The sequence below is a fragment of the Hemiscyllium ocellatum genome, chromosome 4 (assembly GCF_020745735.1).
Source record: "Hemiscyllium ocellatum isolate sHemOce1 chromosome 4, sHemOce1.pat.X.cur, whole genome shotgun sequence".
NCBI classification, from domain to species: Eukaryota; Metazoa; Chordata; class Chondrichthyes; order Orectolobiformes; family Hemiscylliidae; genus Hemiscyllium; species Hemiscyllium ocellatum.
In genome coordinates, this window is record NC_083404.1 from 56560083 (window position 1) to 56577089 (window position 17007).

Consider the following 17007-nt stretch of genomic DNA (forward strand, 5'->3'; position numbering starts at 1 on the left):
ATATTCACAGCAAGGTACTCATTGTGAATCCTTTCTAGTGTAGTACACAACATCAGTTACACCTAAATAATCAGGTATTTCTTGTATTTAAAGAAATCTGATCCAGCTTATTACTATCAGGTATCAGGGATATTCCAGCAGGTCACTAGTCCAATAGATATTCTTCATAGAAATATAGAAACATAGAAAATAGATGCAACATTAGGCCATTCGGCCCTTTGAGCCTGCATAATCATTCAATATAATCATGGATGATCATGCAATCTCAGTATTCCACTCTCCCTTTCTCTCCATACCTCTTGATCCCTTTAGCCAAAAGAGCCACAACCAACTCCCTCTTCAATATCTAAAGAACAGACAGCAATAGTTTTGTGTGTTAGAGAATTTCACAGGTTCATAACTCTCTGAGTAAAGAAATTCTTTCTCATCTCAGTCCTAAATGGCTTACCCCTTATTCTTCAACTGTGACTCCTATTTCTGGACTTTCCCAACATCAGGAATGTTCTTCCTGCATCTAGCCTGTCCTGTCCTATCAGGATTTCATATATTTCTATGAAACTCCACCCCCCCCACCACCCCAGTATTTTTATAAATTCCAGGGAGCACAAGCCTACCTGATCAAACCTTTTTCATAAGTCAGTCTTACCATCCTGGGAATCAGTCTGGTGAATCTTTGTTGGACATCCACAATAGCAAGCATGTCCTTCCTCAGACTAGGAGACCAAAGCTGCTTGCAGTACTCCAGGTGTGGCCTCACTGAAGCCCTGTATAACTGTAGCAAGACACCCTTACTCCTCTATTCAAATCCTGTCACTATGGAGGCCAGCATGCCATATTGTGAACAGTTGGAGCCCCAGCACTGAACTCTGTGGTACTTCACTTATCACTTCCAGCCATTCTGAAAAGTACTCATTTATTTGAACTCTCTGCTTCCTGTGTGCCAACTAGTTCTCTCTCCACAACAATCTGGTATCTCCAACACCATGAGTTTTAATTTTGCTTACTAATCTCTTGTCTGGAACCTTGTCATAAGTCTTTTGAAAGTCCAGACACACAAAATCCACTGATTCAACCTTGTCCATTCTACTTGTCACATCCTCAAAAAATTCAGAAGCTTTGCCAAGCATGCTTTCCCTTTAGTGAATCCATGCTGACTTGAACTGATCCTATCACCGCTTTCCAAATGCTCAGTCATTACACCCTTAATAATTGACTCCAGTATTTCCCCAGCACCAATGTCAGGCTAACCAGCATCCGTTTAACTTCCAGTTTTCTCTCTCCTGCTTTTCTAAAAAGTGGGGTTACATTAGTTGCCACCTAGTCATTACAAACTCTTTCAGAGTCAATTGAATGATGGAAAGTGATCACAAATGCATCCACTACTTCTAGGGCCACTTCCTTAAATAGTCTGAGAAGCAGAGCATCAGGCCCTGGGAACTTATTGAGCTTTAATCCTGACTAATAGCGATTTCCTTCAGTTCCTTCTTCATGTTTAACCGCCTGTTCTCTAGCCTTTTAGAAAGGTTGTTAGTGAAGACAGATCCAAAGTATTTGTTCAATTGGTCTACCAAGCTTTATTGTAGTTATTAATTTACCTGATTCTAACTGTAAGGGATCTACATTTGTCTTCAACAGTTTCCATTCCGTTAATTGCTTCCCCATCTTCAATTTCTTTCCATCCTCATTTTTTCCTTCTTCAGGGTTGAGCCTCATATTCTCTGAGCTTTTCGCTCATAATTATTGCTGGCACAAAACTCTCAGCAAAGATACTCAAATATGGAGCACTTAAGCTTTAGAATGTGAATGCAGTAAAAGTTTCACATGTCATGTAGTCAGACATCACACGACTAGAAGTGCAATGTCAGGTGATCAAATTTCCAGATTACTTTCCAGCCAGACTTGCAACTATGCCAACAAAATTCAAGATTCAATTCCTGATTTGTAGAAAATTGACAAATTGGCAGTACTGAGGAACACTTACTCTTTGGTTAAAGATGGAACAAGATTGCAGGCAGGGCTCATGCCCACTAACTGAGAAACCCAACTGAAAATGGACAAAGAAACTGGATTCTGTATCACTGCAAAGTTGTCATGAAAGAACATCTTCTTCAGGGTCACAGATGATGACTTTGGCCTGTGATAGATGCCAACACCTGAGAATCTATAAGCTGCATTTCCCATCAACTTCAGACTTCACCATATATTCAGTGCTGGAATTCAACAATTAAAGAGAGAAATTGCATTTATTTAACACCTTCAATCATTTCAGGACAGCAGAAAGCACTTTTCAATCAATTAAGTATCTTATTATTGAAGACTAGCTGCTGTGACATATACCAGTTGATGCATAATCTTTGATATTAGTTGATGAATGGATGCCACTTGGTTAAATAGCTAACCAGATGAATGCCAAAAACATGGGGTTGGATCTCCATTCTAGCTGAGTTAGAACTAGGCCCCTGACCTATCTGAGGCAAAATAAATTAAGGCATTTCATATAGCTAAGTGAATGATCACCAAGGACCTGCCTTCAGGCAGAGAATAGAGGTTGATGGGCAATAAATCAGTTGTGCCATTGCTCAAAGAGAAAATGAAAAACAAAGTGAACCCTTTTTCTTCCAAATATTTCTGATAGCTTACTGACAGTGCAGCTGCTCACCTGGAAAATCCAGAAAAGTTGATAAATCACTTCACAATGCGAATGCACTTCCAAATAATACTGACCATACAAAGAGTATCATGAATCTTAATATGCCTAAGGTGTCAGAATAAATTAAACTCCATTTTATTGTGTGGGATTTTACAGTTTTATTAGTGCTTTGGGATTACTTTCCACTAGTCAATTTGCTTTTAAAGTGAAAACAAAAATTGTCATGAAGAATATGGGAGTTTGGTCAGCTATATCGTGTCATATACTCAAAGCAACTGCAATTAATATCCAGAATTTGTCTTAAGGGTGAAACCTCAAGTAAAAAGTAATCAAAAGTAAAATTAGAAGTTAATGAAGAGGAAGTATGGTCTTTAGAAATAGAAGTATATTTCCAGTACGTGAAATGGGGGAGTAAGGAACATGTTATTAGAGTTCGAGCAATAGCTGGTGCCACTATGATCCTTCATGAGGATGGGGCCATATGAATGCACATATTCAGAGGTGCTAACACTACTGTTAAGAGTGTGCAGAGAAGGAATAGCTGAGCATCAGACAGTCAAAGAGAACAAGCATGTGAGGCATCTCACTATCACTTTTCCCCCAGTATTCAGTATGGATTACTGATGAGGACAATGAATCTACTGGATTATGCAATCAGAGCCAAGTCAACAGTGCCACAGGTGGCTCAGCTGTGTTAGGGCAAGTTTATGACAGTGATAGGAAATTCAGTAGTTAGGATAACAGGTTGGTATTTCTCCGTAGTACATTGTGTTGTCTCCCTGCTGCCAGCAGTTGCAGTGTACTCTAATGGAGACTCTACATTGTCTAACTATGCAGGTGGAAAGAGACATGCAGTGCTCCAAGCGGATTATAGGGAGCTATGAAAGAAACTAACAAACAGGACTTTAATGATAGCAATCTCTGGACTACTCCTGGTACCATGCAATAGTGAGAAAAGTAAGAACATAGAGAAGGACAATGCCAATTTTATTCCATCCATATGAGATCAAGAAATGGCTGAAGGCTCTGGATAGTGCAAAGACTATGGGGTTGCCGATATTCCATCATTGACATTAAGGACTTGTGATTCAGAATTACATACAGCACTAGCTGAAATAACTCCACAGCTGCCGGTAAGCAGTCACCAAGTCATCTTTTATTTATATGTGGGGAGTTCTTGGCACTGATCCAGCTCCCTCAGAGCCAGCTGCCAGCTGTCAGAATGATCAGTCTGACACTCCTGTTTGTATCCTTCAGCCAGGGCTCCCTGATTGGACCAGATTCTTCTATGAGGCCCATCTGGCTGACAGTGTTACAATCACTACCCTAACCAAGCTGTTTCAGCACAGCTACAAACTGGCATCACCCAACAATGTGGAAAATTACTGAGTGCATGCTATGTACAAACAGCAGGACAAATCCTATCAGGCAAGTTACTCCCTTATCTGTCAACTCTACATCATCAGCAAAATGATGGAAGAGATCATTCACAGTGCCATCCATGGCACTTGCTTAGCAATAACCTGCTCACTGATACTTAGTGGGGATTCCTCAAAAGCCACTCAGCTCCTGACTGCATTGCAAGCTTGGTGCAAACATGGACAAAACAGCTGAATTCCAGAATGTAGGAGCAAATGATTAAAGATGCTGAATCTGTACTGAAAGCAAAAAATGCTGCAAATCACAATGGGACAGGCAGCATCTCTCTCCATGCTCTCTCTCCACAGATGCTACAGTGATCTGTTGTAACTTCCTGCAATTTTTGTTTTCAGCTGAATTCCGGAGGTGAGTCAGAGTGACTGCTCTTGATGTCAAGACTGCATTTGACCAAGCATGCATCAAGGATCCCTAGCAAAACTGGAGTCAATGGGAATCACGGGGAAAACTCTCCACTGGTTGGAGTTCTACCTGGCACATAGGAAGATGCTTGTTGGAGAGCCATCATCACAATCCCATGACACTTCAGGAGTTTGAGTTGCTTTCCTCAGCCTAACAATCATTTGCTGCATCATCAACGACCTTTCTTCCATCATAAGTCAGAGAAGTTATCCCTTGCACAAAGAAGAATTGTTTTTCCATCTGGAGGCTCGTGACCAGCAATATTCTATAGGAATTGGTACTGGGTCTACTTTTGTTTATCATTTATTTAAATGACTTGGATGAGAATATAGGAGGGATGGTTAGTAAGTTTGCAGATGATGTCAAAATTGGTGGTAGAGTTGAGAGTGAAGAAGGTTATCAAAGATTACAACCAGATCTTGATCAGTTGGGTCAATTGGCTGAGAAGTGGCAGATGGAGTTTAATTTGGATAAGCATGATCTTCTTCATTTTGATAAAACAAACAAGGGCAGAACTTATATAATTAATAGGTCCTGAGTTCAGACCGGGCTGCTCCGGGGCCCCTTGGGAGAGGAATCCTGCGCGAATACGGGTTTTATTTTATTTGATGTTTATACATTCCGAGCATGTAAGAGACTTAGGTATACACTCTGGTTAGTTATAGGTTAGATTAGTAGAAAGTTGAGTTTTTTCTTTCTTTCTTTTTTCGTTTCTTTTTTTTTCTTTTTTTGTTTTCTTTCTTTCTCTTTTCTTTGTTAAATTATGACTATTGTATATATGATTTAATTGTACATCAATGTTTGTATTTGAGAGTTTTGTTTATTTTTGTAAATTTGCAAAAATGTTAAATTTCAATAAAAATATCTACAAAAAAAAAGGTCCTGAGTAGTGTTGCAGAACAGAGAGACGTGGGGTTCTGGGACATAATTCTTTGGAATTTGCATCACAGGTAGATAGGGTGGTTAAGAAGGTGTTTAGTATGCTTGCCTTCATTGCTTAGATCTTTGAGAATAGGAGTTGGGATGTCATGTTGAGGTTGTACAGGACATTGGTGAGGCCTCTTCTGAAAGACTATGTACAGTATTGGTTACCCAATTATAGGAAGAATATCATAAAGCTGGAGAGGGTTGAGGAAATATTTACAAAGATGTTGCCAGGAATGGAGGGTGTGAGTTATAAAAGTAGACTGGGGCTGTTTTCACTGGAGCATAGAAGGTTGAAGGGTGACCTTATTGAGGTTTATAAAATCATGAGGGGCATAGAAAGATGAATAGTGAGAGCCTTTTCCCGAGGGTGGGGAAGTTCAAAGTTAGGGGGCATATTTTTAAAGAGAGAGGAGAAAGATTTAGAAAGGACATGAGGACATTTATTTTACACATAGAGTGATTAGTGTGTGGAATGAACTGCCAGAGGAAGTGACAGATGCAGGTACAGTTACAACATTTAAATGACATTTAGATAGGTACATGAATAGGAAAGGTTTGGAAGGATGTGGGCCAAAGGCAGGCAAGTGTGACTAGTTTACTTTGAGAACATGATTGGCGTGGATTAGTTGGGCCAAAGGGTCTATTTGCATGCTGTATGACTCAATGACTATGACTCTTGAAGTGGAGATGTTCAAAACAATTTGCAACTCTTCAAGTGATAGCAGTTTGTATCCATATTCAGCAAGATGCGGACTACATCCATGTTTGGGTTAATAGGTGGTAAGTAACGTTTGTGTCGTACAAGTGCCAGATGATTACCATCTCCAGCAAAAGAGCTTCTGACTGTTTTTTCTTGATGTTTAGTGGTATTACCATCACTAAATCTCCCACTATCAACATCCTAGGGTTTACCATTGACTGGACATGTCTAAAAAAGGCTGGCTTACAAGAGCAGGTCAGTGGTTTGGAATTCTGCAGCAAGGCGCTCACTTCCTGTCTCTTTATTTCCTATCCATAATCTATAAGGTACAAGTCAGGAACACTATGGAATACTTTCTACATGTCAGGGTAAGTGTAGCATCAATAGCTTAAGAAGCTAAAAACCATCAAGGACAAAGCAGCCTGCTTGACTGACACATCATCCACAATTTTCAACAGTCACTTCCTCTATCACTGACATACAGTGACAGCAAAGTATTCCATTCACAATTTGCACTGAATCAACTTACACTTAGGAGAGAAATAAAGAGGAAAAAAGGGACATGAGATAGCTTTGGTAAATAAGGTTAAGGACAATCCCAAGGGATTTTATAAATACATTAAGGACAAAAGGTTGATTATGGAGAGAATAGGCATGCCTCAAAAGATCAGCAAGGCAGCCTATGTATGGAACTGCAGTGGTTGGGGGAGATACTAAACAAGTATTTTGCATTAGCGTTTACTATAGAGAAGGACATGGAAGATATAGAATGTGGGGGAATAGATTGTGGCATCTTGAAAAATGTCCATACAACAGAGGAGGAGGTGCTGGACGTCTTAACACGCAAAAGATGGATAGATTTCCAGGACCTGATCTGGTGTACACCAGAACTCTGTGGGAAGCTAGGGAAGTGATTGTTGGACCTCTTGCTGAGATATTTGTATCATCAATAGTCACAGGTGATGTGCTGGAAAACTGGAGGTTGGCTAATGTGGTGTCACTATTTAAGAAAAGTGGTATGGAAATGCCAGGGAACTATAGATCCTGATATTGGTGGTGGGCAAATTGCTGGAGGGAATCCTGAGGAACAGGATGTATTTGGAAAGGCAAGAATTGATTAGGGATAGTCAACATGGCCTTGTGTGTGGGAAATCATGTCTCACAAACTTGATTGAGTTTTTTGAAGAAGTAACAGAGGACTGATTAGGGCAGCATGTTGGACGTGATATATATGGACTTCAGTAAGGCATTCAACAAGGTTCCTCATGGTAGAATGATTAGCAAAGTTAGATCACATGGAATACAGGGAGAACTAGCCATTTGGATACAGAACTGGCTCAAAGGTAGAAGACAGAGGATGGTAGAGGGTTGCTTTTCGGACTAGAGGCCTGTGACTAGCAGTGTGCCACAAGGATCGGTGTTGGGTCCACTGCTTTTCCTCATTAAAAAAAATGATTTGGATGTGAACACAGGAGGTATATTAGTATGATACCAAAATTGGAGGTGTAGTGGACAGCAAAGAAGGTTACCTCAGAATATAATGCGATCTTGATCAGATGGGCCAATGGGCTGAGGAATGGCCGATGAAGTTTAATTTAGATAAATGTGAGGTGCTGCATTTTGGAAAGACAAATCAGGGCAGGACTTATATACTTAATAGTAAGGTCCTGGGAAGTGTTGCTAAACAAAGTGACCTTGGAGTGCAGGTTCGTATTTCCTTGGAAGTGGAGTCGCAGGTGGACAGGAGTGTGAAGAAGGCGCTTGGTATGCTTTCCTTTATTGATTGGTGCATTGAGTATAGGAGTTGGGAGGTCATGTTGCAGCAGTACAGGACATTGGCTAGGCTACTTTTGGAATATTGTGTGCAATTCTAGACTCCTTCCTATCAGAAGAATGTTGTGAAACTTGAAAGAGTTCAGAAAAGATTTCCAAGAATGTTGCTAGGTTTGAAGGGTTTGAGCTATAGGGAGGGTCTGAATCGGCTGGGGCTATTTTCCCTGGAGCGTTGGAGGCTGAGGGGTGACCTTATAGAGGTTTATAAAATTATGAGGGGCATGAATAGGGTAGATAGACAAGGTATTTTTTCCTGGAGTGGGAGAGTCCAGAACTAGAGGGCATTGGTTCAGGGTGAAAGACTTAAAAGGGACCTAAGGGGCATTTGTTTCATGCAGAGGATGATGTGTGTATGGAATGAATTGACAGAGAAAGTGCTGGAGGTTGGTACAATTACAACATTTAAAAGGCATCTGGATGGGTATATGGTTAGGAAGTGTTGAGAAGAATATAGGTCAAATGCTGGCAAATGGGACTCGATTAATTTAGGATATCTGGTCAGCATTGACGAGTTAGACTGAAGGATCTGTTTCCGTACTATACAGTTGTATGACTCCATGACTCTAACTCAGCAATGCTGCTTAAACAGCACCTATCAATTCCATGATCACTAAAAAATGGCAGCGGGTGTATGAAGGCACAATTGTATTGGAATTTATCACAGTCAGTATTCCAGTATACCTTTCAGAGCAACGCTCATAATATCAATACCAAATGTCACCTGAAGGTATGAGGGTCTCGTATATCCATCTCGTCTCAAATCACGTGAAGTAAGATATTCCACTGGCAGTATGCTTCTCTGTTGACACCTAACATTAGTCAAGATACTTTTGCACACTATCTTCAGTTACATGGAAAAGCTCAGGCAACAATGAAAATCATCAAAGAAATCATAAAGGAATTGAGCGAATCCCACACAAATGTTTTACTATGACTGCCTACCAGTTTTACAAGGCACTACATTCACGTGCTGTCAGAGAGATAAAAGGAACACAGCAATAACCATTGCTACCTTTTTGTGCATAAGATATCTTTAAATTAAATCAAAATAATTGCGCAAGACAGAGCAACTTTAACCATTTATGAAGTAACTGATTTTTGAAAATCTACAGTTTAGTTGTAGACATTAATAACCATGTTTTCCTGTGCTAAGTGTGCTCTTAGAGTACTTTACATAATTTTGTGCACTGGAAGCTGGGTGAGATCAGCATTTCTATCTGTACCACGAAGAAGCCCCTAGTCAACTGTTTTCCAGCCTCTGACATGAATGTGTTGCTGAGGTGAAAAAGCTGAATCTTTACACAAAAGCAGGCAGACTAAATATTGGTGATGATGTGCTACTGATGTTGGACATTGAGTCTTCAATATGGGTTCAGTGTAGGCCATACAGTCAATCCATGAAAGTACTTGGATGGAATTTAGTGGAACTCTATTTTTCACTCTACTATTTAGACTTGGCCATGCATCATTTACCTCAAAACATTTTTTATCTTTTAAGTTGCTAACAGTATGAGCTGGTTGTGCAGGGCATCTGGGATATTAGCAAATAGGGTATCTGCCACCAGCGGGATTTAAGAGTTGAAAAATAAGGAGGACAGAGAAGGACGATGAATTTGAATCAGTGAATTCAATGTCAAAGCAGATATGGCGACACCCTTCTGTCTTAAAAAAAACAATAGCTTGCACTTCTGTGGTGATCTCTGTGTTAAGTATCACACACTGTGTCTCAGAATGGCCATTCTGGCTTGGCAGTGTCTATCACGTTTGCTGGAGAGACAGACAATGGGCTCTGAAGGTGCATGATTCAGATTAGATTAGATTAGATTAGACTTACAGTGTGGAAACAGGCCCTTCGGCCCAACAAGCCCACACCGACCCGCCGAAGCGAAACCCACCCATACCCCTACATTCTTACCTAACACTACGGGCAATTTAGCATGGCCAATTCACCTGACCCGCACATCTTTCTCCGGAGCACCCGGAGGAAACCTCAGATTTCTCTTGGTCCTCTCATCAGCCGACTGTTTGCTTGTCCTTGCTATTTACAATGCCCTTCCAAAGACAGCCTCTGGATATCGCAACCATCACTGACTATCTCCCATGTATGACAGCTGATGAGTTTGGAATTTCTTTAGAGACAGAAGGTAGGAGTTAACACACTCCAGGGCCTCTGATTTACTGACCCTGTTCAGCCAGGAGATGCCAAGAATATGTCAGGAAGTGAAGGTGAAAACTGTTGGGCCATTTTTCCTCCTAGCAGGTGTTGCCCAGGTCTCACTACTGTAGAGGGATGCACTGAGGATACAAGCTTAAGGGACTTGACTCAATCAGATTACTGTTGTTCCTGAGAGGGAACGTAACAGCTGCAACTTATGGCATGTTAGCACTGGTTTCAGCATCAATGGATGGATTTCTGGGGATAGTGGAGGCTAGATATGTGAAGTTATTAGCAGTCTCCACCATCATATTCTTGATTGGGGTATGGAAACACTTTTGACCATGACATTTAGATTAGATTAGTGTGGAAACAGGCCCTTCAGCCCAACAAGTCCTGAAGCGCAACCCACCCAGACCCATTCCCCTACATTTACCCCTTCACCTAACACTATGGGCAATTTAGCATGGCCAATTCACCTAAACTGCACATTTTTGGATTTTGGGAGGAAACCCATGCAGACACGGGGAGAATGTGCAAGCTCCACACAGTCGCCTGAGGCGGGAATTGAACCCGGGTCTCTGGCGCTGTGAGGCAGCAGTGCTAACCACTGTGCCACCGTGCCGCCCAATTTATTTTGCTGATTCTGGTGGTGAAGGTGGTCTCTTTTCTTCACGGTATATCTTGGTGCCTGTGAAATATTCTATATAGACATTTTGAACAGTTTATTACTCATAAGACATGTTTACCCAGGTGCTCTTACTGTATGAGACAAACAAAGGACAGTGGTTCGAATTTGGATCGTACACTGTACTGACATGGGAGAGTCTGTTCGTATTGCTCAGTATGGAATATTGATGGGGCATCATCAGAGTAGAGTAACTCTCTGACTAGGTCTTGATGTACCTTTGTTGAGGATCTTAGACAAGTAAGACTGAGCAGCTTTCTGGCAATGCTAGTGTGGTAGTAAACCCCTCTGTCAATGGCCTGAACACGTATGACAGCAGCAAAAAGAAGAATATGCCAAAGTCTGTCGGAGCGAAACACAAATCTGTTTGACTCTATTGTGGATATTGTCCCGTCACAGCCGATTTTACGTATCATGTTCTAATGAAAAGGGACAATGATATTGACTGCTTTAGCAGGCAGCTGATTTATAGAGCCATACAGCATAGATACAGATCCTTCTGACCAACTCGTCTATGTCGAATGAGTTTCCCAAACTAAACTGGACCCACTTGCCTGCATTTTGGCCTATATCCCTCGAAACATTTCTTATTCATGTACCTATCCAAATGCTTTTTAAATGTTGTGACTCTACCCACATTTATTACTTCCTCTGGTAGTTCATTCCAAGTACAAAGCACCCTCTGTGTGAAAAAGTTGCCCCTCAGGTCCTTTCTTAATCTTTCTCCTCTCATCTTAAAAATATGCTCCTGATGATTTAATAAACCTTCATAAAGTCAACTCTCAACCCTCTACTCCAGTGGAAAAAGTACCAGCCGAACGATATAACTCCAACCCTCCAGTTCAAGTAACATCCTGGTAAGTCTTTTCTGAAACCCTCTCCAATATAATACCATCCTTCCTATAGAGGGGTGACCAGAACTGTACACAGTACTCCAAAAGTAGCCTCACCAACTGTACAACCTCAACATGACATCCCACCTCCTATACTCAATGGTCTTACCAGTGAAGGCAAGCATGATAAACACCTTTTTAACCATCCTTTCTACCTGTGATGCAACTTTCAAAGAACTATGTACCAGTAACTCTAAGTCTGTCCGGTCAACAACACCATCCAGGGCCCTATCATTAACTGTATAAACCCTGCCCTTGTTTGTTTGATTTTGTCCAGAGACTGTTCGTAATTTTTCATAAAAGACTGCTTTGGTGAGTTTGTTTTTGCACTAAATAGGGAATGGTGCCATTTTTAATCCCCCCTTTCTGAGTTCCTTTGGAATGTTCTCAGACTTCAGCCAATGAAATCACAGAGCAGGGTTCACAGTGCCCACTGAGATTGCATTAGGCCACCCTAGATGTACCCATCCCTTTTCCGACGTATAATTACTCCATGGTGCTAATGGGTCTGCTTGACCAGCGCAGTACGCAAACATAATGTCTCTCTCTGTTCTTCTGACTGTGTACCACTTAATGAGAGTCGGTTCACAACGACTCTTCCATTGGTAAAGTCGAACACTCCTAATTAATATGGAAGACAGGCCTGAACTGGTCCTTGTTTGCTTTTGACCTGTGGTAACCTTGGCCTCTTTACAATTTATCAGGCCTTGCTTGTAGAAACCTTATTAAAATGAGCTAATTTTATATTAAGGTTATTTGCTTTGGCCATAATCTCTTGCAGATGTTAAGTTGGGAAGATCATAAATAGAGTTAAGGAGAATCCAAAGAGATTCTATAAAAATGTTAAGGGCAGAACAGTAACGAGGGAGAGAATATGGCCCCTTAAAGATCAACATGGCTCCCTATGTGTGGAACCACAGGGGATGGGTGAGATACTAAACAAATACTTTGCATCAGGATTTACTATGGAGAAGGATATTGAAGCTAGGGAACTTAGTGAAGTAAATAGTGATGTCTTGAAAAGAGTTCATATTACAGAAGAGGAGGTGCTGCAGGTCTTAAAGCACATAAAGGTTGATACATCCCTGTGACCTGATCAGTGTTTCCCAGAGTTTTGTGTGAAGCTAGAAAAGAGATTGCTGGGCCCATTGCTGCGGATGAAGTGCCAGAGGACTGGAGGGTGGCTAATGTGGTATCATTATTTAAGAAAGACTTTAAGAAAAAGCCAGGGTAAAACAGACTGGTGAGCCTGACTTCAGTGGTGGGTGAGTTGTTGGAGGGGATTTTGAGGAACAGGATTTATATATATTTGGAAAGGCAAGGACTGATTAGGGATAGTCAACATGACTTTGTGCATGGGAAACAATGTCTCACTAACTTGATTCAGCTTTTTGAAGAAGTGTCAAATAAGATGATGAAAGTAAATGATGGATATCGTCTATAGGGAATTTAGCCATCCATTCAACATGCAACATGGCACACTAGTTAGCAAGGTTACATCACATGGAATCCTGGGACAGCTACCATTTCCATATAAAATTCACTTGAAGGTAGGAGACAGAGGATGGTAGTGGAGGGCTTTTTGGACTGGAGGCCTGTGACCAGTGGTGTACTGCAATGAGTGGTGCTAGGCCCACCGCTTTTTGTCATTTACATACATAATTTTGCTGTGAATATAGGAAGTATGGTTAATAAGTTTGCAGATGTTGGCAAAATGTGAGGTGTAGTGAACAGTGAAGAAGGTTACCTCAGAGTAAGAAGGGACTTTGGTCAGATGGGCTGATGGGCCAAGGAATGACAGATGGAGTTTAATTTAGATAAATGTGAGGTGCTGCATTTTGGAAAGGCAAATTAGGGCAGGACTTATACACCTAACGGTAGGAAGCTGGGGAGTGTTGCTGAACAGAGAGACCTTGAAGTGCAGATTCAAAGCTCTTAAAAGTGGAGTCACAAGTCAACAGGATAATGAAGAAGGCCTTTGGTACACTTGACTTTCTTGGTCAGTGCATTTAGTATAGGAATTAGATTGTTATGTTGCAGCTGTACAGGACATTGGTTAGACCACTTTTGGAGTACTGCATTCAGTTTTTATCTCTCTGCTATAGGAAATTTGTTGTTAAACTTGAAAGGGTGCAGAAAAGATTTACAAGGATGTTGCCAGTGTTGGAGAGTTTGAGCTACAGGAAGAGGCTGAATAGGCTGAGGATATTGTCCCTGAAGCATCAGAGGCTGAGGGGTGACCCTTAGAAGTTTATAAAATCATGAAGGGCATGCATAGTGTGGATACCAAAATATACTTTTTCCTAAGATAGGGAAGTGTAAAACCAAAGGGCATAGGCTTAAGGTAAGAGGGGAAACATTTAAAAGGGACTTAAGGAATAACTTCTTCATGCAGATGGTGATGTGTGTACAGAATGAACTGCCAGAGGAAGTGATGGAGGCTGGTAGAATTGCGACATTTCAAAGGCATCTGAATAAGAAGTGTTAAGAGGGATATGGGCCAAGTGCTGACAAATGGGACTCGGTTAATTTAGGATATCTGGTCAGCATGGATGAGGTGGACTGGAGGGTCTGTTTCTGTGCTGAACAATGCTATGATTCTATTAAACAAGGACTGCATTAGTGCAGTAGTGCAATAGAATTGAAAGGAAGACGATAACTGTTTGAAATATTTCAGATTTTAAGATTTTATCAATCACGTATTTATATTAACAAAGTTAATTTTCCACGTGACACTGATAGGCCAAATATGTGTTTTTCACATGTTGTAATTCATTAGAAACCACACTGGAGATCTTGAGCTGCTTACTGTCTGAAACATCCGAAATGTATTAGGTTCAGTCTGAAGGTGTCAAACATCTGAAGGAGGATAAAAAATATGTAACTAGGCTGCCACTGAGACATGGAGAAAGTGAGGACTGCAGATGCTGGAGATCAGAACTGAAAATGTGTTGCTGGAAAAGCTCAGCAGGTCAGGCAGCATCCTAGGAGCAGGAACGCCGACGTTTCAGGCATAAGCCCTTCATCAGGAATGAGGAAAGTGTGTCCAGCAGGCTAAGATAAAAGGTAGGGAGGGGGGACTTGGGGGAGGGGCGATGGAGATGCGATAGGTGGAAGGAGGTCAAGGTGAGGGTGATAGGCCGGAGTGGGGTGGGGGCGGAGAGGTCAGGAAGAAGATTGCAGGTTAGGAGGACGGTGCTGAGTTCAAGGGAATCGACTGAGACAAGGTGGGGGGAGGGGAAATGAGGAAACTGGAGAAATCTGAGTTCATCCCTTGTGGTTGGAGGGTTTCCAGGCGGAAGATGAGGTGCTCTTCCTCCAACCGTCATGTTGTTATGTTCTGGCGATGGAGGAGTCCAAGGACCTGCATGTCCTTGGTGGAATGGGAGGGGAAGTTAAAGTGTTGAGCCACGGGGTGGTTGGGTTGGTTGGTCCGGGTGTCCCAGAGGTGTTCTCTGAAGCGTTCCACAAATAGGCGGCCTGTCTCCCCAATATAGAGGAGGCCACATCGGGTGCAGCGGATGCAATAGATGATGTGTGTGGAGGTGCAGGTGAATTTATGGCGGATATGGAAGGATCCCTTGGGGCCTTGGAGAGAAATAAGGGAGGAGATGTGGGCGCAAGTTTTGCATTTCTTGCGGTTGCAGGGGAAGGTGCCGTGAGTGGAGGTTGGGCTGGTGGGGGGTGTGGACCTGACGAGGGAGTCACGGAGGGAGTGGTCTTTTTGGAACACTGATAGGGGAGGGGTGGGAAATATATCACTGGTGGTGGGGGTCCGTTTGGAGGTGGTGGAAATGACGGCGGATGATACGCTGTATACGGAGGTTGGTGGGGTTGTAGGTGAGTACCAGTGGGGTTCTGTCCTGGTGGTGGTTGGAGGGCCGGGGCTCAAGGGCGGAGGAGCGGGAAGTGGAGGAGATGCGGTGGAGGGCATCGTTGATCACGTCTGGGGGAATCTGCGGTACTGCGGTGCATGCCACTGAGACATGCACAGTAACTCTTCACCACCACTAGCCACCAGCGAGGGCAGGTATAATGTTATTTTATACAATTTAAGTTAATCTTTTTTTTAACAAAAGGAGTTAGGTTAATTAAATAAACAAGTAGATTGATAGTATTTTAAAACCTTCTGGAGCATAACACTGGTGAAATTTGAGTAAACATTATTTTTATCCAGGAATTTGTATTCTTAGTGTGAACGTGATTGAATTGTTCACCGCCATTTCATGCATGAGCTGTGAAATTATTCCTGACATCTGAAAAGTGTTAATGTCTGGATTTTTAAAAAAACAAGTTACAGCAGCAGCCAGGTGACCAAAAAATAGTTGGCAATGCAGAAAAACTGTCTAAATTAGTTAATAATTTAACTGATCAACTTTTCATTCCCCTCTCATCTTTACTACATCTTGTTTAGTTATTTCAAACTCTGCCAGTTCAAATGTTAGAATGAGGATTAAGTGACACCCTTCATCCAGGTGTGGACCATAACTGATACACATTCTATGATTTTATTTATTTCACTGTCCAGTCCAACAAAGGCTCAGGGAATGGTATAGTGTACTCACCTATGACTCAAAAGATTGCAGCCTCAAGTACCATTCTGGAGCCCAAACTCCTAGATTGGAGAACCAACGTAGGACTGAGTGTGTTGGCTGTGCTGCCTTTTAGATGAGATGTTAGACTGCGGCCTCATTCGCTCCCTCAGGAGAATATGCCACTACTTTCAAGAGCATATACCTGGTAAATACTAATCAATCAGCATTGCTAAAATGGATTATTTGATCCATACCACACATGAGCTTACTCTTTACAAACTGCCTGCTGGGTGCGTTTCCTGCAGTAAAACAATAGCTGCAATTTGAAGTGCTTTGTTAGCTGTTCAGCATTTTATATCATAGAATCAAAGAATCGCTACAGTGCAGAACGAGGCCATTCAGCCCATCAGATGCACACTGATCCTCAAAAGGGCATCCCACCCAGAGCCAGCGTCCCTACTCTATCCTCGTAACTCCACATTTCCTATGGCTAACCCACCTAGCCTGCACATCCTTGGACACTATGGGCAATTTTAGCATGGCCAATCTACCTAATCTGTGCATCTTTAAACTGTGGGAGGAAACCAGCGGACATGGCGATAACCCATGCAGACAACTGGAGAATGTGCAAACTCCATGCAGTCATCCAAAGCTGGAACCAAGTCCAGATCCCTAGTGCCATGAGACAACAGTGCTAACCACTGAGCCACCAAGAATTGCCTTGGATAACTAATGGCATCATATTTCTCTTTCTTCTTTGCATAGTTGATTCATAACTGGAACACAC

At 41.9% G+C, this 17007-nt stretch overlaps 1 long non-coding RNA gene across 1 annotated transcript in view; it reads left to right on the forward strand.

Moving 5' to 3' along the window:
- LOC132815381 (uncharacterized) overlaps positions 1–5146 on the forward strand; it is a 63534-nt gene extending 58388 nt beyond the window's left edge. Inside the window, exon 4 of the long non-coding RNA XR_009644643.1 lies at positions 4423–5146. This is a non-coding gene — a long non-coding RNA (uncharacterized LOC132815381). The remainder of the gene's footprint in view (positions 1–4422) is intronic.
- Positions 5147–17007: the final 11861 nt, after the last annotated feature.